General features: G+C 40.2%; 1 pseudogene; it reads left to right on the top strand.

The window, feature by feature from the left end:
• The first annotated feature begins 1,320 nt into the window (after positions 1-1,320).
• Positions 1,321-2,016, top strand: LOC147613606 (germin-like protein 8-2 pseudogene; annotated as a pseudogene).
• The last annotated feature ends 19,574 nt before the right edge of the window (positions 2,017-21,590 follow it).

Here is a 21,590-nt window from a genome sequence, read left to right as displayed (position 1 = left end):
AAAACAAAAAACGCGCAGCGGAGGAGAAGGCGGAGGGGGGAGAGGTGGCGGGGGAGAGAAGAGAGGCGGAGGAGACGAAGGCGAGGGGGGTAGAGAGGCGGGGGAAGAGAAGTCGGGGGAAGGAAGCAAGCGGGGGGGGAATGGCGGGAGAGGCAGCGTGGAAGGAGGCGGAGGAGGATAAGGCGGGGGAGGTAACGAGGAAGGAGGCGGGGGAGCGATGGCGGGGGAGGATGCGAGGCAGAAGGCGGGGGAGAAAAGGCGAGGAAGGGCGCAATGAAGGAGGCAGGGGGAGAGGATGGAGGAGAATGCGGGGGACTGGCGGGGGGGGAGAGGGGGGCGCGACGGCGAGAAGCAGCGGGGGGGGGGGAGAGGCGGAGCTCGCAGGCGAAGTCGTTGTCCCAAATATTGATATATATGCTATGAGTAGTGCCACACTTGTACCCCCGATTTCATTGCACAATACTCATGATAATAAACATTTTTCATTAGACACATGAATGTCGGAGGGCACTCGTCACATCACTAAGAGCCCAAATCATGATATGGAAGTTCTCCCTCTTAGATGACACTCCTTGACTTCGAAGGGGAGTTTTTTTTTTGGGATATTCTCAGAATCTAGTAGTGTGTCTAGCGGTGCTAACACTCTAGGTGTGGAGTCCCTCTTATTAAGAGATCATAAGATAAGGCTATAAAGGAATTGTAAATGGTGAAAGTATTATCATAGTACAGTCATTCTTGTTTGGTGCAACTCCTCTCTTGTGTGTGCTCTCTCTCTCTCTCTCCCCCAATGAAAAAAGATTCATGAAGGAAGTTACAATTCACACCCGTGTGGCCCCCAAGCACTATTAGTTTCGCAATGCCGGGCTTATAATTGGAAGGCCGCAGTACTTCCAAGGTTCAAATTCGCATCAGTCCGACGTGGAGGAGAAAACAAGACACCAATGAATGTGAAGGTGTCCATTCGGAACAGTGAACGATATGCGGCTTCAAAGCTCACAAGGTTCTCGGCGAATGTCGGTTTGACATGGGCGGCACTTGGAGACTACGTCAATCGATGGGACGTCCTCCCTTCCGGCACCTCAGGACTCGTTGGCCGGGAACGACTGGGTCGAAGCGGCACGATGCACATGGACTCTTTCTTGAGCGATATGACTGGTTCCTTCTTGGAGCGGATATTAGGACTCGTTCCTTCGAGTGGATGTCATGCAGAGCATAAATACCAGCTTATGAGGAGAGGCCTATACTCATCATCTCAGCCGCGCTCAAATCTTTCCAAGCTCCTCATCGCATCGCATTCCCCACAACAATATTCCTCAAACCATGGCAGCAGCAGCAGCAGCCAGCAGCTTGCTTCTTCTGGGCGCAGTGATGCTGTTGGCCTCCTCTACGCTCATACTAGAAGTGAGGGCCGCGGATGCAGACCCTCTGCAGGACTTCTGTGTGGCCGATAACACCAGCATGATCACCCTCAACGGGTTCGCCTGCAAGCCAACCGACGAGGTGCAGGACGCGGACTTCAAGTTCACGATGCTTGAGCATCCCGGCCAACCTATGAAAGGGCTGGGCGTGTCCGTCAACCTGGCCAGTGCGGCCAATTTCTTTGCCCTCAACACGCAGGGCCTGTCCATCGCCCGCATCGACTTTGACCCCAAGGGATTAAACCCGCCCCACGTGCATCCCCGTGCCACCGAGGTGCTGTTCCTGGCCGAGGGCACGCTCAAGGTGGGCTTCGTCACCGCCACGCCCAACAATACCCTCTTCGAGCAGACCCTCTCCCCCGGCGATCTCTTTGTCTTCCCTCGCGGCCTCGTGCACTTCCAGCTCAACCCCGACAAGCACCACTCCGCCCTCGCCATCTCCGCCCTCAATAGCCAGAACCCGGGCACCTCGCAGCTCGCCGCCGCTCTCTTCGACGCATACCCACCCCTGCCCGAGGAGGTGCTAGAGACAGCCTTCGGCATTGACAAGGGTGAGGCGGAAAGCCTCATGGCCAGCGTCCGCAAAACCCTCTCTTAGTTTTATAAGACTGCCTCTCTCCTCATCGTGTACAAACTACAAGTGGCATATGAATTCCTTTTGAATAAAGACATTGTTTTTTAAACTTCAATCTTTCCGATTGTGTAACCAGGTTTGAAATGAAGCCTATCCCATTTTCAGAGTATGATCTAACTTGCCAATTGAGATTATTATCTTCCTAACCTAATGTGTAAAGCGTAGACTTTACCCCGTGCATGCACACTCTCGTCATCGCGTGAACAAACTACAAGTGGCACGAATTCTTCATAAGTGGCATGAATTCCTTTTGAATAATGACATTGCTATTTTGCCCTTTGGGTAACTAGGTTTTGAAAGAAGCCAATACCTAATGCTTAGAACTTTGTGCTTTAGTTGCACAACACCTCGACCTTTGAGGCTTCCTCTATACATATCCCCCCTCAGTGCATGCCCTCATCAAACACCTTCTCTATGGGTACTCTTTTGTGAGGCATTCTCTTCGGTTGGTACTCTCACTAAAATCCATGTGACAGAACCCTCCCATCCACGTATCATGAGTAAAATCCATCACGAAAGCCGTAAAGAGAGAGAGAGAGAGAGAGAGAGAGATGGTATGGCTAGTTGTCCAAAGCTGCAACAACTTTTCAATAGAGGAAGGGTGTGGGAGTCATATATATAGAGACGGTAGATGGTGCATGGAGAACTCTAACATGTGTGACCTTCCATATTATATAATGAGGCTTTTACAACCAACCACTCTACAACCTTCATATGGATTATTTTTTTCACATCTTCCTAAGGTTATATTTCTTCTTTAATTACTCACAGAGGCATGATCTTTTGAGGCACACCTACCAATTCACCTCATTTAAAATTGCATTATCCATACCATCGAGGGTGTGCAAGCGTCTGCCAAATAAGTTTATAGACTTTGTTTCTTTTCATCACCAAGGAAGGATTGCATGATTAGTGTGAGTTCCGTGGGTGCTCAATGTCCACTCTCTTTTAGGGTGTCTTGCATGTAGAGAAGCTTAATAGTGGCAATGTCTTGGGGTTCCTAGACCTCATTGTGATCTTCAGATTAATACACATACTAAGTTAAAGTCATTAAAAGCCCTTGATGTGATAATGCAACACGTTTTTAGTAGTTTGTATGCCTCGGATGGAAGAAGAAGTGATAGAGTGATTTGGAAATACTAAAAGAAAGAACTTACCTAGGAGCATAAAAATTTATGTTTGAGTTCTATAGAGGACATGATCTATAGACCTCTATGACATAATGTTAGAGTTCATCATCACATGTATAGAACTCTTAGGAAATTTATTCCCCATTGGTTAAGTCTAGGAATGTCTTAGTTTTTATTCTTAGTTGACTCGCCTTAAGTAATATTATGAGGTCAAGCATGTGTGCTTATACATTTGGTTTGTACTGGAAACGTAAGAGCTGTATGAAGTTTCGTACCCCTAATTTCATTGCACAATACTCATGATAATAAACATTTTTCATTAGACACATGAATGTCAGAGGGAACTCATCACGTCACTGTAGTCTAAGAGCCCAAATCATGATATGGAAGTTCTCTCTCTTAGATGACACTCCTTGACTTGGAAGGAGAGTTTTTTTGGATACTCTCAGAATCTATTAGTGTGTGTAGTGGTGCGAACACTCTAGGTGTGAACTCTCTCTTATTAAGAGATCATAAGATGAGGCTTGATGCCTATAAAAGAATTGTAAATGGTCAAAGTATTATCATACTACAATCATGCCTATTACCTCGGCTGAATTTGAAAGTGCATTCATGAAAGAATTTCATCCTAAGAATGAGATGGATCATAATTGGGAAGCATGGGACAATTGTAAGATGAGAAAAATCTCACATTGACTCAACATATCTCCAATTATAGAGAAATCATTCTCAAATTGAGAGGAATGTATGATTTTTAAAAGATTAATGGATTAGACTCGGACTATAACCATCAAGTTAAGCAAAATGAGTTGAAAACTTTAGAAGAAGTAATTAAGTTTTCTCGACAACATTGTGGGAAAGAAAAAGCGTTCGTAGAATGCACAACAAACATCTAGTGTGTCCAAGGTCAAAATAAAAGAAAGGGACCTAACCAAAAGAATCTAAGAAGTCTAAAGGACCACAGAATTTTTAGAAGCATGAAGATTTTGAAAGAGCTAAAAAAAGAGAATTTATGTTTTCACTACATGGAAAAGGGTCTAAGTAAACTACAACATCCTAAGCTAAAAGAAAATGAGAAGAATCAGCATGATCAAAGTAAAGAAAAGCAAGTGCGCACTATTCAAGTGCTCCCTCTTGAGACTCCTCATAAGTTTAAAGAGGTACAAGTTTATCATGCCGATTCTACTCATGTGTGTTGTGTCACATCATCAATGTGGGTGCTAACATTTGGACCACATGAGTTGGTTTGAATGTATGGTCACGTTAAAGGTCACAAGGTATGAGTTATGTTTGATGATAGTGCCATGCACAATTTCTTGAACTATACTTTAGTCAAGAAATTAAAGTTTTCAGAAAGCTCAAGTGACCATAAGTATGTGGTTTCTTTGATTAACGGCTATGATAAAGATGTTTGGGATACAATAGTTCATGGTGTTCCATTAGTCATTCAAGGTCATGAGATGCATTTGGATTTTCAAGTTATGCATATCACTCGAGCTGATGCTATTCTTGGTCGTAAGTGGTTATATAACATTGGTCCATCTTTGTCTAGAAGTTATTTGCATAATTCTTCTGATGGTCATTCATTATATGACTATTTTCAAAAGGCGATTCTTGAATGGGATGAGACGAACAAGAACATAACAAGGGAAGGAGGACAAGATGCTCATTCAAGCTCATCAAGCAGACACTCCATCGGGTCAATGTCAAGGACACACAACATATACTAATCTGGAAACATTAAGTTGAATTCATGCTCCATTCTTTCATCTAAGTAGTAGACAACTAGTGATAGTGCAAAGAATTCCTCGAGTGCCGACACTAAAAGACATGGAAGCAATTCTCTATGCTCAACAACTAGGATATAAAAAAAGCTTCATCACAGGACCTGCAACTAAGAGTTACATATTGCAATTTAAAGATTTTTATCGTCAGCCACCACCACGGAGGAACTAGGTTCTTTTTTCATGAACCCTTCAAATGTGTAGGAGGAAGCATGTAACATTTATGCTATATATGGTATGTAGTTTACGTAAAGACTAACTTGTGTTTTTTCTTTTCACAGAATTCAAGGCTTTAAGAAAAAATCAAGATATCTTCGATATGTGAATACCATATCAAAGATGATGAAATGCAACCACCGCATTTACCTATCAAAGTTGGAGATATCTTCTACATTGAAGATGTGGCTTACATGGTTCAACCTTCATCAATCCAAGGGGCTAGGCTTGGATTATTTATACATTCAAATGTGCAAGCTGGAAGGACCTTGTTGCACTATGGAGGGTCAAAACATTCTCATGATAATTGGATAAAATTATGTGTAGAGAATCCTAGAGCACACAATTACTCGATCATTGAGGACCCTAGTGTGTGTCCTAAGGAGGACAGAGTTTACATTGTCGATGATGTTCAAGATAGAAATGTGGCTCGTTATATAAATAGCTGTAAGGATTACAAAGAAAGAGAGAATGTGTGTTATGTATTCTCACCATCATTACCTCCATGGTACAAGCATAGAGAAAGAAATGTACATTGATTATGGCTACGTTTATGTAGAATCATGAAAAGATATCAGTGCTGGAGATGAACTTTTTGATGATTATGATTTCTAATGTAATCTCAATTATAATTTATAGTTTTTTTCAACACTACTACTTCTAAGAGGTTTTCAATGTAGAATTACTAAGTAAGGATCCTTATAATCACATGGTAACCTATGTTGTATTGTAGTATTTTAAAATCTCTCCAATAGAAATATAGATTATTATTTGTTGAGCATGTTCTTCTTGCATTAGTGAAATATAGTCTAAATCAAAAGGGCAATTCTCCTCAAGTTTCACTGATATAGAATAAATTTACAAGTAATACAAGCTTCTTTCTAGTCGATTTTAATAAACATAGTCCAAATCTATAACATTTTATTGATTTCATCTAGCCAATTTTAACAAATATAGTTCAAATCTTTGAAAGTGGGAATTGGGATTTTTTCAAATTCCCTAATGTGATGTTAACGGGATTTAGTCCATTTATGTTGATGTATGGTTTTCAACCACGAGCTCTAGTGGCCATTGGACTCGAGAAAGAAAAGATACAAAAGATTAAAGATTTTCTTCAAGTCCTCGAGAAGATGACAAAAATTGCAAAAGATAATTTTAAGAGAGCACAGGACAGTGCTAAACATTATGCAAACAAAGATCGAAGACAAATCATCTTTGAGGAAGGTGATTTGTTTTCAAAGGTTCTTTCACTTTCCGAATCTTTGAAAACGGGGAGAAGTCCGAAGCTATCTCCAAGGTATTGTGGTCCATTTGCAATACTTAAAAAAGTAGGTACATTGCTTTTATAAGTTAGCTTTATAATAAGAAAGCTCTAAAGTCCATCCACTTTTTGACGTTAGTAGACTTAAAAAGAAGTTGGGTGATGACGATAATCTCGTCAGTCAAGAGATCCTAGTAAAGCTTATAGAACCCCCATCCTTACCACACGAACCAGAAAAAAGATCTTGGATTTCCAAGAAAAAAGAACTCGACACTTTATACGGCAGGAGTGTTTAGTCAAGCGGAAGGATATAAAAGAAGAAGGTTCTATGTGGGAAAAGGTAAGCACACTCAGAAAGAGGTTCTCGAATTTTTTTTTCGAGGACTAAAACTCCTCTTAAGGGCGGAGTAATGTCATGACAATGGAATTATTGGGAGCCTAGAGACCTCGACCATCCAAACAAGACACGGGCGGTGTTTAGGGGAGCGAAAAATGATCGGTAGGACTCAAGACTTAGCCGAACACTAGTGAGAGTGGGCAGGTACATGTGAAGAGCATACTAGCTAATAAAAGAGTGGAGTCCATGTACAAAAGGGTCATATGTTTATTTTGTCTATGGTTGGGAGGTGAACAAAGAGCTCTCAGCACCCTTCTCATTTGGGTAGAAGATCGTGATTCCATGGTTGCCCTTAGAAGCCTTACTATTATATTATATAGAAATGATATACATAATATACATACATGTATGCACATAGATACATGTATGTGCATCTAAGAAAATTGATGATCAACATTATCAAAGGTTATCTAGAATAGAAAAAAAAGAGAATCACTCTATGGTTCCAATTAAATGTTCTAACACTATCAATAGTGTCAGAACTTAATTATGAATCTAGGCATTGTACATATGTTGTACAATGCCTAGATTGTTTGTCTTGAAGAAGCATGCTATCAATTTTTTAGATCCAATGTTTTTGTATGGCATTATCTTCTACATTATAAGAAGCTCCAAGAGGGCAAGAGGGTAGAACTCTCACACACACTCACTCTCACATAAGCACTATGAAAAGAATATGAGGATAGGGTAGAGAGCTAGAGCACAAGGAGCAAGAGCACACTCTCAATCAACACTCAAGGGAATGTCCCTTTCTCTCATTAGATAAATTCACTCATATACAAGGGAGTTATAAGTTTGGGTGTCCATACCCGATAACTCATTGGGCACCCACTTATTGTCTAACCTTGTCTAGGCTAGTCTAAGCACTGGCATTGAGTGGATGCCGACTCTTTCACTTGGCTTGGTCATCCCTTGACTACATAATTAACAAAAATTATGCAGGAAATGTAATGATTGAAACAAACTATTAATCTTGCTTAGACACATAAGTGAGGGTGGACAAGGATATTTTAAGCGGTGCACCCATTATCTATGCACATCCTTTAGTGACTCTGCGCTCTACTTGTGCATGCTCATGGATTGTTGTAGATTTCTTATCTCCAATGCACATGTGTGTTGTTGATGTATGTGTGTGGTCTATCTTAACCTTGAAATAACACACTGCTTCACTCCGCCGGAGCGCGCTTTGTTAGTTGATCGAGGTTGAGATTCAAGCATATGATATTGGAATGTAATTTTTGACACATAAATTGCAATCTAAATTTTAAAGTTATAGTATTTCAGTCAGTTTTTCGGCTTTCAAATGAAGTTGTAGATGAGGAGGGTATATCTATCAGGAGTCCCTCAACTTTAAATAGAGGTAAGTATGATAGCCTTTTCCTTCAAGCATCTGCTTCCTTTACCTTGTTGTTCATACCAAGTTGCCTAGAGATACACTTCAAGGAATGTCTTAGTTTTTATTCTTAGTTGACTCGCCTTAAGTAATATTATGAGGTCAAGCATGTGTGCTTATACATTTGGTTTGTCTTGGAAACATAAGAGCTGTATGAAGTTTCGTACCCCTAATTTCATTGCACAATACTCATGATAATAAACATTTTTCATTAGACACATGAATGTCAGAGGGAACTCATCACGTCACTGTAGTCTAAGAGCCCAAATCATGATATGGAAGTTCTCTCTCTTAGATGACACTCCTTGACTTGGAAGGAGAGTTTTTTTGGATACTCTCAGAATCTATTAGTGTGTGTGTAGTGGTGCGAACACTCTAGGTGTGAACTCTCTCTTATTAAGAGATCATAAGATGAGGCTTGATGCCTATAAAAGAATTGTAAATGGTCAAAGTATTATCATACTACAATCATGCCTATTACCTCGACTGAATTTGAAAGTGCATTCATGAAAGAATTTCATCCTAAGAATGAGATGGATCATAATTGGGAAGCATGGGACAATTGTAAGATGAGAAAAATCTCACATTGACTCAACATATCTCCAATTATAGAGAAATCATTCTCAAATTGAAAGGAATGTATGATTTTTAAAAGATTCATGGATTAGACTCGGACTATAACCATCAAGTTAAGCAAAATGAGTTAAAAACTTTAGAAGAAGCAATTAAGTTTGCTTAGATTTTCGACAGCATTGTCGGAAAGAAAAGGCATGCGTAGAATGCACAACAAACATCTTGTGTGTCCAAGGGTTCCAAGCATCAAGGTCAAAATAAAAGAAAGGGACCTAACCAAAAGAATCTAAGAAGTCTAAAGGACCACAAAATTTTTAGAAGCATGAAGATTTTGAAAGAGCTAAAAAAGAGAATTTATGTTTTCACTACATGGAAAAGGGTCTTAGTAAACTACAACATCCTAAGGTAAAAGAAAATGAGAAGAATCAGCGTGATCAAAGTAAAGAAAAGCAAGTGCGCACTATTCAAGTGCTCCCTCTTGAGACTCCTCATAAGTTTAAAGAGGTACACATTTATCATGCCGATTCTACTCATGTGTGTTGTGTCACATCATCAATGTGGGTGCCAACATTTGGACCACATGAGTTGGTTTGAATGTATGGTCATGCTAAAGGTCACAAGGTATGAGTTATGATTGATGATAGTGCCATGCACAATTTCTTGAACTATACTTTAGTCAAGAAATTAAAGTTTTCAAAAAGCTCAAGTGACCATAAGTATGTGGTTTCTTTGATTAACGGCTATGATAAAGATGTTTGGGATACAATAGTTCATGATGTTCCATTAGTCATTCAAGGACATGAGATGCATTTGGATTTTCAAGTTATGCATATCACTCGAGCGGATGCTATTCTTGGTCGTAAGTGGTTATATAACATTGGTCCATCTTTGTCTAGAAGTTATTTGCATAATTCTTTTGATGGTCATTCATTATATGATTATTTTCAAAAGGCGATTCTTGAATGGGATGAGACGAACAAGAACATAACAAGGGAAGGAGGACAAGATGCTCATTCAAGCTCATCAAGCAGACACACTCCATCGGGTCAATGTCAAGGACACACAACATATACTAATGTGGAAACAACAAGTTAAATTCGTGCTCCATCTGTTCATCTAAGTAGTAGACAACTAGTGATATTGCAAGAATTCCTCGAGTGCCGACACTAAAAGACATGGAAGCAATGCTCTATGCTCAACATCTAGGATATAAAAAAAGCTTCATCATAGGACCTGCAGCTAAGAGTTATATATTGCAATTAAAAGATTTTTATCAATGTCAGCCACCACCAGGGAGAAACTAGGTTCTTTTTTCATGAACCCTTCAAATGTGTAGGAGGAAGCATGTAACATTTATGCTATATATGGTATGTAGTTTACGTAAAGATTAACTTGTGTTTTTTCTTTTTTCATGAACCCTTCAAATGTGTAGGAGGAAGCATGTAACATTTATGCTATATATGGTATGTAGTTTACGTAAAGACCCACTTGTGATTTTTCTTTTCACAGAATTCAAGGCTTTAAGAAAAAATCAAGATATCTTCGATATGTGAATACCATATCAAAGATGATGAAATGCGACCACCGCATTTACCTATCAAAGTTGCAGAGATCTTATACATTGAAGATGTGGCTTACATGGTTCAACCTTCATCAATCCAAGGGGCTGGGCTTGGATTATTTATACATTCAAATGTGCAAGCTGGAAGGACCTTGTTGCACTATGGAGGGTCAAAACATTCTGTCACGTAGGCTGTAATGCGTGTGACCGACGGCGGCAGACCGGATGGCCATGTCCGGGGTTCAGTGGGAGAGGACGCCCATGCGGAGTCATGGGCGGCCAGGCTAGTGTGGACGACAGGCCACACACTATATAGCCTGGGGGATGAGGGGCAATCCTCATTCTTCCTCTACGCTCATACTAGAAGTGAGGGCCGCGGATGAAGACCCTCTGCAGGACTTCTGTGTGGCCGATAACACCAGCATGATCACCCTCAACGGGTTCGCCTGCAAGCCAACCGACGAGGTGCAGTACGCGGACTTCAAGTTCACGATGCTTGAGCATCCCAGCCAACCTATGAAAGGGCTGGGCGTGTCCGTCAACCTGGCCAGTGCGGCCGATTTCTTTGCCCTCAACATGCAGGGCCTGTCCATCGCCGGATCGACTTTGACCCCAAGGGATTAAACCCACCCCACGTGCATCCCCGTGCCAGCAAGGTGCTCTTCCTGGCCGAGGGCACGCTCAAGGTGAGCTTCGTCACCGCCACGCCCAACAATACCCTCTTCGAGCAGACCCTCTCCCCCCCCCGGCGATCTCTTTGTCTTCCCTCGCGGCCTCATGCACTTCCAGCTCAACCCCGACAAGCACCACTCTGCCCTCGCCATCTCCGTCGTCAATAGCCAGAACCCGGGCACCTCGCAGCTCGCCGCCGCTCTCTTCGACGCATACCCACCCCTGCCTGAGGAGTGCTAGAGACAGCCTTCGGCATTGACAAGGGTGAGGTGGAAAGCCTCATGGCCAGCGTCTGCAAAACCCTCTTAGTTTTATTAGACTGCCTCTCTCCTCATCATCGTGTAAAAACTACAAGTGGCATATGAATTTCTTTTGAATAATGACGTTGTTTTTTAAACTTCAATCTTTCCGATTGTGTAACAAGGTTTGAAATGAAGCCTATCCCATTTTCAGAGTATGATCTAACTTGCCAATTGAGATTATTATCTTCCTCACCTAATGTGTAAACCTTAGACTTTACCCCGTGCATGCACACTCTCGTCACTCATCGCGTGAACAAACTACAAGTGGCACGAATTCTTCATAAGTGGCATGAATTCCTTTTGAATAATGACATTGCTTTTTTGCCCTTTGTGTAACTAGGTTTTGAAAGAAGCCAATACCTAATGCTTAGAACTTTGTGCTTTAGTTGCACAACACCTCGACCTTTGAGGCTTCCTCTATACATATCCCCCCTCAGTGCATGCCCTCATCAAACACCTTCTCTATGGGTACTCTCTTGTGAGGCATTCTCTTCGGTTGGTACTCTCACTAAAATCCATGTGACAGAACCCTCCCATCCACGTATCATGAGTAAAATCCATCACGAAAGCCGTAAAGAGAGAGAGAGAGAGAGAGAGAGAGAGAGAGAGATGGTTTGGCTAGTTGTCCAAAGCTGCAACAACTTTGCAATAGAGGAAGGGTGTGGGAGGCATATATATAGAGACGGTAGATGGTGCGTGGAGAACTCTAACATGTGTGACCTTCCATATTATATAATGAGGCTTTTAAAACCAACCACTCTACAACCTTCATATGGATTATTTTTTTCACATCTTCCTAAGGTTATATTTCTTCTTTAATTACTCACAGAGGCATGATCTTTTGAGGCACACCTACCAATTCACCTCATTTAAAATTGCATTATCCATACCATCGAGGGTGTGCAAGCATCTGCCAAATAAGTTTATAGACTTTGTTTCTTTTCATCACCAAGAAAGGATTGCATGATTAGTGTGAGTTCCGTGGGTGCTCAATGTCCACTCTCTTTTAGGGTGTCTTGCATGTAGAGAAGCTAAATAGTGGCAATGTCTTGGGGTTCCTAGACCTCATTGTGATCTTCAGATTAATACACACTAAGTTAAAGTCATTAAAAGCCCTTGATGTGATAATGCAACACGTTTTTAGTAGTTTGTATGCCTCGGCGGATGGAAGGAGAAGTGATAGAGTGATTTGGAAATACTAAAAGAAAGAACTTACCTAGGAGCATAAAAATTTATGTTTGAGTTCTATAGAGGACATGATCTATAGACCTCTATGACATAATGTTAGAGTCCGTCATCACATGTATAGAACTCTTAGGAAATTTATTCCCCATTGGTTAAGTCTAATGTCACTAGGAATGTCTTAGTTTTTATTCTTAGTTGACTCGCCTTAAGTAATATTATGAGGTCAAGCATGTGTGCTTATACATTTGGTTTGTACTGGAAACATAAGAGTTGTATGAAGTTTCGTACCCCTAATTTCATTGCACAATACTCATGATAATAAACATTTTTCATTAGACACATGAATGTCAGAGGGAACTCATCACGTCACTGTAGTCTAAGAGCCCAAATCATGATATGGAAGTTCTCTCTCTTAGATGACACTCCTTGACTTGGAAGGAGAGTTTTTTTGGATACTCTCAGAATCTATTAGTGTGTGTAGTGGTGCGAACACTCTAGGTGTGAACTCTCTCTTATTAAGAGATCATAAGATGAGGCTTGATGCCTATAAAAGAATTGTAAATGGTCAAAGTATTATCATACTACAATCATGCCTATTACCTCGGCTGAATTTGAAAGTGCATTCATGAAAGAATTTCATCCTAAGAATGAGATGGATCATAATTGGGAAGCATGGGACAATTGTAAGATGAGAAAAATCTCACATTGACTCAACATATCTCCAATTCTAGAGAAATCATTCTCAAATTGAAAGGAATGTATGATTTTTAAAAGATTAATGGATTAGACTCGGACTATAACCATCAAGTTAAGCAAACTGAGTTGAAAACTGTAGAAGAAGCAATTAAGTTTGCTTAGATTTTCGTCGACAACATTGTCGAAAAGAAAAAGCGTGCGTAGAATGCACAACAAACATCTAGTGTGTCCAAGGGTTCCAAGCATCAAGGTCAAAATAAAAGAAAGGGACCTAACCAAAAGAATCTAAGAAGTCTAAAGGACCACAAAATTTTTAGAAGCATGAAGATTTTGAAAGAGCTAAAAAAGAGAATTTATGTTTTCACTACATGGAAAAGGGTCTTAGTAAACTACAACATCCTAAGCTAAAAGAAAATGAGAAGAATCAACGTGATCAAAGTAAAGAAGAGCAAGTGCGCACTATTCAAGTTCTCTCTCTTGAGACTCATGATGTTCCATTAGTCATGATAAAGATGTTTGGGATATAATAGTTCATGACGTTCCATTAGTCATTCAAGGTCATGAGATGCATTTGGATTTTCAAGTATGTGGTTTCTTTGATTAACGGCTATGATAAAGATGTTTGGGATATAATAGTTCATGATGTTCCATTAGTCATTCAAGGTCATGAGATGCATTTGGATTTTCAAGTTATGCATATCACTCGAGCGGATGCTATTCTTGGTCGTAAGTGGTTATATAACATTGGTCCATCTTTGTCTAGAAGTTATTTGCATAATTCTTCTAATGGTCATTCATTATATGACTACTTTCAAAAGGCGATTCTTGAATGGGATGAGACGAACAAGAACATAACAAGGGAAGGAGGACAAGATGCTCATTCAAGCTCATCAAGCAGACACACTCCAATGGGTCAATGTCAAGGACACACAACATATACTAATCTGGAAACAACAAGTTAAATTCGTGCTCCATCTGTTCATCTAAGTAGTAGACAACTAGTGATATTGCAAAGAATTCCTCGAGTGCTGACACTAAAAAACATGGAAGCAATGATCTATGCTCAACAACTAGGATATAAAAAAAGCTTCATCACAGACCTGTAGCTAAGAGTTATATATTGCAATTAAAAGATTTTTATCAACGTGAGCCACCACCAAGGAGGAACTAGGTTCTTTTTTCATGAACCCTTCAAATGTGTAGGAGAAAGCATGTAACATTTATGCTATATATGGTATGTAGTTTACGTAAAGACTAACTTGTGTTTTTTCTTTTCACATAATTCAAGAATTTAAGAAAAAATCAAGATATCTTCGATATGTGAATACCATATCAAAGATGATGAAATGCGACCACCGCATTTACCTATCAAAGTTGCAGAGATCTTCTACATTGAAGATGTGGCTTACATGGTTCAACCTTCATCAATCCAAGGGGTTGGGCTTGGATTATTTATACATTCAAATGTGCAAGCTGGAAGGACCTTGTTGCACTATGGAGGGTCAAAACATTCTCATGATAATTGGATAAAATTATGTGTAGAGAATCCTAGAGCACACAATTACTCGATCATTGAGGACCCTAGTGTGTGTCCTAAGGAGGACAGAGTTTACATTGTCGGTGATGTTCAAGATAGAAATGTGGCTCATTATATAAATAGCTGTAAGGATTACAAAGAAAGAGAGAGTGTGTGTTATGTATTCTCACCATCATTACCTCCATGGTACAAGCATAGAGAAAGAAATGTACATTGATTATGGCTACATTTATGTAGAAGCATTAAAAGATATCACTGCTGGAGATGAACTTTTTGATGATTATGATTTCTAATGTAATCTCAATTATAATTTATAGTTTTTTTCAACACTACTACTTCTAAGAGGTTTTCAATGTAGAATTACTAAGTAATGATCCTTATAATCACATGGTAACCTATGTTGTATTTGTAGTATTTTAAAATCTCTCCAATAGAAATATAGATTATTATTTGTTCAGCATGTTCTTCTTGCATTAGTGAAATAGAGTCTAAATCAAAAGGGCAATTCTTCTCAAGTTTCACTGATATAGAATAAATTTACAAGTAATACAAACTTCTTTCTAGTCGATTTTTATACACAGTCGTTTTTAATAAACATAGTCCAAATCTAGAACATTTTATTGATTTCTAGTCGATTTTAATAAACAGAGTCCAACTCTAAAACATTTTATTGATTTCATCTAGCCAATTTTAACAAATATAGTCCAAATCTTTGAAAGTGGAAATTGGGATTTTTTCAAATTCCCTAATGTGATGTTAACGGGATTTACTCCATTTATGTTGATGTATGGTTTTCAACCATGAGCTCTAGTGGCCATCGGACTCGAGAAAGAAAAGATACAAAAGATTAAAGATTTTCTTCAAGTCCTCGAGAAGATGACAAAAATTGCGAAAGATAATGTTAAGAGAGCACAGGACGGTGCTAAACATTATGCAAAACAAAGATCGTAGACAAAAAGATTAAAGATTTTCTTCAAGTCCTCGAGAAGATGACAGAAATTGCGAAAGATAATGTTAAGAGGTACACAAGTTGATGGTGGAATTGTGTAACAAGCAGAAGTTGGGACAACTGGTGATTCAATACATGTTTGGGGAAGGTCAACACAAGTAGATTTGTAGGTTCTCTTACAACCACCTACCCTATCTTGAAGAGGTTGTGTTGATTTCCTTTGCACCCACTGATATGAAAAACCAAGAGTGGCTTTTGGAATCTTATTGATACACTCTTCTCGCTCTAGTAAACCATGGCATTTGGGAAGCCAAAGTGCTGTTGCACCCTCATAATAGCCTTGTGCTTTAAGAACATGCTTTGGGACCCAATGAATAACAATTTGAGGTTTAGGCTTGGAAAATATATGCTTTTTAGGAGGTTTAGCAACTAGGCTAGATGGTACAAGTTTGTATGCATCTTTGGGTAGCCAAATTGACAATTCCTTCTTACCTGGCCATCTTTGAGCAGTGACTAGAGTAGTTAGAACATGCGAGCCATGGCCCTCACTTGAGTTCTCATCGATTATCCACATCATTTGTCTTGGAGCTTGAAGAGCAGATTTTGAAAGTGGTTTGTGTAAGGTAGAACTACCACCCTTTTGACATGATAAAACTCGTGGAGCAGCAGATCCCAAGATGCAATCAGAATCAATTTGCAATTTGTATTGTCTATTCTTCCAATCTAATGAACAATTGGTAGCACTTAACCATGATCCACCAAGAACAACCTCTACCACTGCCTTGGACTTACTAGACACATAAAAGGGAACTGACATCTGGTGATCCTGAATGGACATCATAATGACACATTTTCTCTCTATAGGGTTATCTTCACATGAGAAGCTTCGTAAGTCAATAGGAATGTGCACAAGTGTTGGTTGTCCCAAGGCTACCCATGTGTCAAATGAGAGAACATTATAATCTGCACTAGAGTCAATTAAGGTAGAGACAAAGTAGGTAGTCTCATGAAGATTAAGACACACGTGAATATTGAAAGGATCGACATATTGTTCATTAGTAGCCAACTGTAAGGTCAACATAGAAGCCTTGCGACGCTCCTTGGCTTTTGCAACTCTAACTTTAGCTTCTTCTTGAGCCTGACGTTTAAGTAGGTCATGTGCTGCTTTCCGTGTGGGCAGCATGCATTTGTTGAAGCATGGCTTCAGTTAATGGTTCATTGTATTTCTTGAGACGACTTCCATTAATGAAGTTAGGCATTTGCTCACCTTCTAGTGTCTCTAAATGCACTGCACCACTAGGAGGAAGCTCATTAATCACAAACGGTCCTAAGCCACATTTCTTGAGCTTTCGCTTATGCTTCTTAAGTGTGTACAAGAGCACAAGGTCCCCTTTTTTGAATCGGCTAGTTGTTACATTTCGATCATACCATTGCTTTTGTCTCCTCTTCTCGGCATACATCCCCATTACCGCCAATAAGCGGGTCTCATCAAGATTTTCCAATTCATCAATGCGTTGAGAAAGCTCATGACCAATCCAGTCCAATTGTTTAGCAACTCGTAGAGTAGGTACAAGAAATTCAATGGGAAGAATTGCATCTAGCCCAAAAGCAAGCTCAAATGGGGTTATGCCCACAGATGTTTTATAGGCTGTTCTATATGCCCAAAGAACTGAGTGCAACTTTTGCTCCCAATCAGTCCTATGTCCCTCAACAATCTTTGTGAGTGTTGTGCAGAGAATCTTGTTAGTACTCTCAGCTTGACCATTGGTCTGGGGATGATAGGGTGTAGAACGCTTGTGAATTACCAAAAAGTCTTGAAGTAAAAACTCTATGACCTCATTCACAAAGTGCACACCTTGATCACTAACGATTTCAATAGGTAAGCCATAGCGTGTAAACACGTACTCATACAAGAACTTGGCTGTGGTTCTGACATCATTTTTTATTGTAGCCTTTGCCTCTACCCATTTGGTCAAATAGTCAGTTGCGACTATAATATATTCGGCATGCGTGTGACGAGCTGGAGGTTTAATGGGACCGACAAAATCAATACCCCATTTGGCAAAAGCACGTGTGCTTAACATAGGCCGCAATGGCATATTGTCCTTTGTGATGGGAGGTTTGGCCTTTTGACAATCATCACAACGTTTTACATATTCTTCGGCATCCATTTGTAAGGTTGGCCACCAAATCCCAGACCACCTAATCAACTTAGCTGTGGTATTGCCCGAAAAGTGTCCACCCCCAACACCTGCATGTGCATGAGTCAAGATTTTCAAGTAGTCAGCTTCACATACACACATGCGCAAGTTGCCATCCTTGCCCCTCTTGAGTTGGCCCTCTATCAGCATATAGTTAGCCGCTTCAACTTCAATAGCATGCTTTTGATATTTAGGAATTGTTCGATCAGTATGACCATGCTGAAGATAGTCCACAATATACTTACTCCAACTTGGTAAAGTTGAAATTTGGAATAATGTGACATTATGAATTGGTTGTTGAATATGACATGAAGCACAGTTTTTACAAACAAATTTTTCAGCATCTGCATGCACGGTAGGCCACCATTGCCCATCCTGAGTTATACGTCGCACACAAGTAGTAGCTGATGCATGCATTCCACCAATACCCTCATGTGCCCATTCCAAGATCTCCTCATATTGGTCAGGGTTAGGTATAAGCTGCAACACTCCATCATTACCCTGATGATATAATCTCCCTGAGATTAACTTGAATGGTCGCCATAGGTCCACATTAGGACCCGCTAGTTGTATCTGCCCACTTGTCAAAATTTCTAAGATGGGTTCAGACCATTTAGGAGCTGTCTCTACAAGGAAAAGTGTTGAATCTAACATATCATCATCCACACCCACAAGAGCTTCTCCAGAGGTGATTCGAGACAAATGATCTGCCCTAAGATGAGTTGTTCCTTTTCGGACTGCTACTTCAAAATCAAACTCAAGAAGGATGACAAACCACCTCACAATCCTTCTAGTTGCACAAGGCTTATTCACCAAATATAGCAGTGCTTGATGGTCCACAAAAAATATAAATTTGTTTGCCAAAAGGTAATGGCGAAACTTTTTCACTGCATATATTATGGACAAACCTTCTCTTTCTATTGTGGTATAATTCTTCTCAGCATTGTTCAACTGTCGACTAGCATATGAGATTGGGAAATCCTTATTATGTTCTCCCGATTGAGCCAAAATACATCCAATTGCAAAGTTTGAAGCATCAATATGGACATGAAAGATTTGGTTCCAATATGGTATCCGTAAGATGGGTGCAGACACTAATGCTTGCTTCAGCTTTTCAAAGGATTCCTCACACTCGTCAATCCAATTAAACTTTACAAGAAGAGCATATAATGGTCTGGCTAGGACAGCGTACATGTAGATGAATCGTCGATAATAGCCATAATGTCCCATGAATATTTGTACCCCTTTAGGATTGATAGGCTGAGGTAATGAGACAATGACATTAATTTTATCCATATCTGTTTTGAAATCCCATTGCGAGAAACAATATGGCCCAAAATTTTCCCTTGTCTTACCATGAATTTGCACTTGTCAGGATTCAAGCATATACGATAAACTTGAAACTTTTGAAACACAAGTCTGAGGTGTTCTATATGATCATCACGCTCTTGTGAGTGAACACATAAATCATCCATGAAGATCTCAAGAAATAGCCTAAGGTACTCCTTGAGTACATGACTCATTAACCGCTGAAAGGTTGCAGGTGCATTTGTTAGAGCAAATGGCATAACACGATAGGCAAAGATGCCAACTTCAGTAGCAAAGGCTGTCTTGCGTTGATCCTTTGGATCAATTGACACTTGATTGTAACCGGAGAATCCATCCAAGAAACTATATGCCTTTTTCCCTGCAACTCGTTCCAAAACATGATCCGTGATTGGAAGTGGGTAATGATCACGTACAGTAGTTGCATTTACCTTCTTGAGGTTTACACATACTCGAAGTTTTCCATTTTTCTTGGGCACCACTACAATAGGGGAGACCCATTCAGTGTGTTCAATCTCATAGATAAATTTTACCTCTAAGAGCTTGTCTATTTCTTCTTTTATCTTTCGTGCAAAACTCTCATTGTATAAGGACGTTGCTTGGAAGGCTTTGCATCCTGTCGCAATGGAATTGTATGCTGACATATGCTTGGATCAACTCCTTTGAGGTCTTTATAACTCCAAGCAAAAACATCGCGATACTCCTTTATTGTTTGAATTAATAACTTCTCCTCATCTAAGGACAAGTCTGTTGGCAATCCACACATAGGGAGGCTCTTTTCTTGGCTCAGCGATATCAAATATTTTTGCATCTTTCGGACCATCATATGAAACCCCTGGCATGCTTGGCTTTTGTCGCATGGGCCGTTGAAGGACAATCTTCCGATCTTGAAGAGTGTACTGTGTGAAGTTGGGGGGAACATTGAGACTTGTTCTTGTCCACTTGAGTCATCACTAATTGAAGACCATGCGGTTTTGAGCTCTCTTTTGCAATCTTGCATCAGAGTTTTTCGTTCAACCTTTATCTTTGCACTAAAGACACTCTCTTTTGAATCTGTTTGAGACTTGAGTTTTTGTTTTGGTTTCTTTGTTTTTTTGCGATTTTTGCTAACAGTTTTTAGCTTTTCTCCTGGTTGGAATCCTTTTGATCGTTTTACTTGGTTTTTGATACTATCTTGTGCTTTGACATAGTATAGATATCCATTCTTTCCTGAGAAGTGAGGTGGTGGTCTCGAGAGTGTTCATTCCTAAACTCCTCATCTTTTTTTTGTATTCTCTCACGTCGTTCCCTCTCATCTTGTTTACGGATTCTCTTATGGCTCTCTTACAGCATTTACGTTTAGGTCGGCCTCGAGGGATCTCTACTTGAACCTCCCTTCCTCTCAAGAGTAGGCGTGCCTTTCCTAACTCTTCCTCGGGGATTATTACATCATCATCAAAATCAGAGTCCCATCCATATTCCTTATCAGCATCATTAGCAGATTCAAGTGTTAAATCCTCCACTGAGACTTCCTCTATATGCAGTGCTGTTGTGGATGCATCCCCATAGTACAAATCATCTAGAAGGTCACATGGTTGTACCATTCGTATAGGAATAATGTCATATCCATCTGAGTCACAAAATTGAATTGGCTTAGGTAAAGCACATGTCGATAATGTTGCACAAGGACATGACTCCATTCTAGGGGATCAATTAAGTGCTCAGAGAAGGGTTGTGGAATGTATGCCTCATCTGATACACTTCGATTTCCCTTAAGTCTCTCAGTGTTGATATCCTTACATGAGGCTCCACACATCCACAGATCTTCTCGCCCATCTGACAATGTAACTCTTGAGCCCTCAGATGAAGCAGAATCAAACTCATCTATTGGAGACCTTGTTATGAGTGATTCTTAAGGTTGACCCTTGTGATGACAGAATCATGTCGGAGAGGTACAAATAATTGTATCCCCAATCTTGAATCATTTGAAATTGTCGCATGAATGGTCTACCAATATCACTTCATAGTTTGGATGCTTTCCAAAATCCACTAGTGCAAATGTGTGCTCATATTCAATCCCACATGTGGTGACCAATATGTTCTCTAGGAGCCCAATGGGATGTTCTAAGCTTCCATCTGCTAGTTGCAAGTGCATCCTGGTACTCCTAATAGCTGGTTTGCCCCACTTTTCCCAAATGGACCTTGTCACAATGCCCACTCCTGCACCACTATCAAGTATTGTAGTTGAAGCTACTTTTCGCACTTCTAATGGGAGGGTAGCATTTCCCTGATCATCCTCACAAAATTTTCCTACTTTGTTGATAGGAACTGGCATAACATGCTTTGTCTCAGGGTGTGTAGTACATTGATGGTTAC

The sequence above is a fragment of the Cibotium barometz genome, chromosome 43 (genome assembly GCF_041138505.1).
Source record: "Cibotium barometz isolate CiBa-2024 chromosome 43, ASM4113850v1, whole genome shotgun sequence".
NCBI classification, from domain to species: domain Eukaryota; kingdom Viridiplantae; phylum Streptophyta; class Polypodiopsida; order Cyatheales; family Cibotiaceae; genus Cibotium; species Cibotium barometz.
This window is presented reverse-complemented; position numbering and strand designations above follow the sequence as displayed.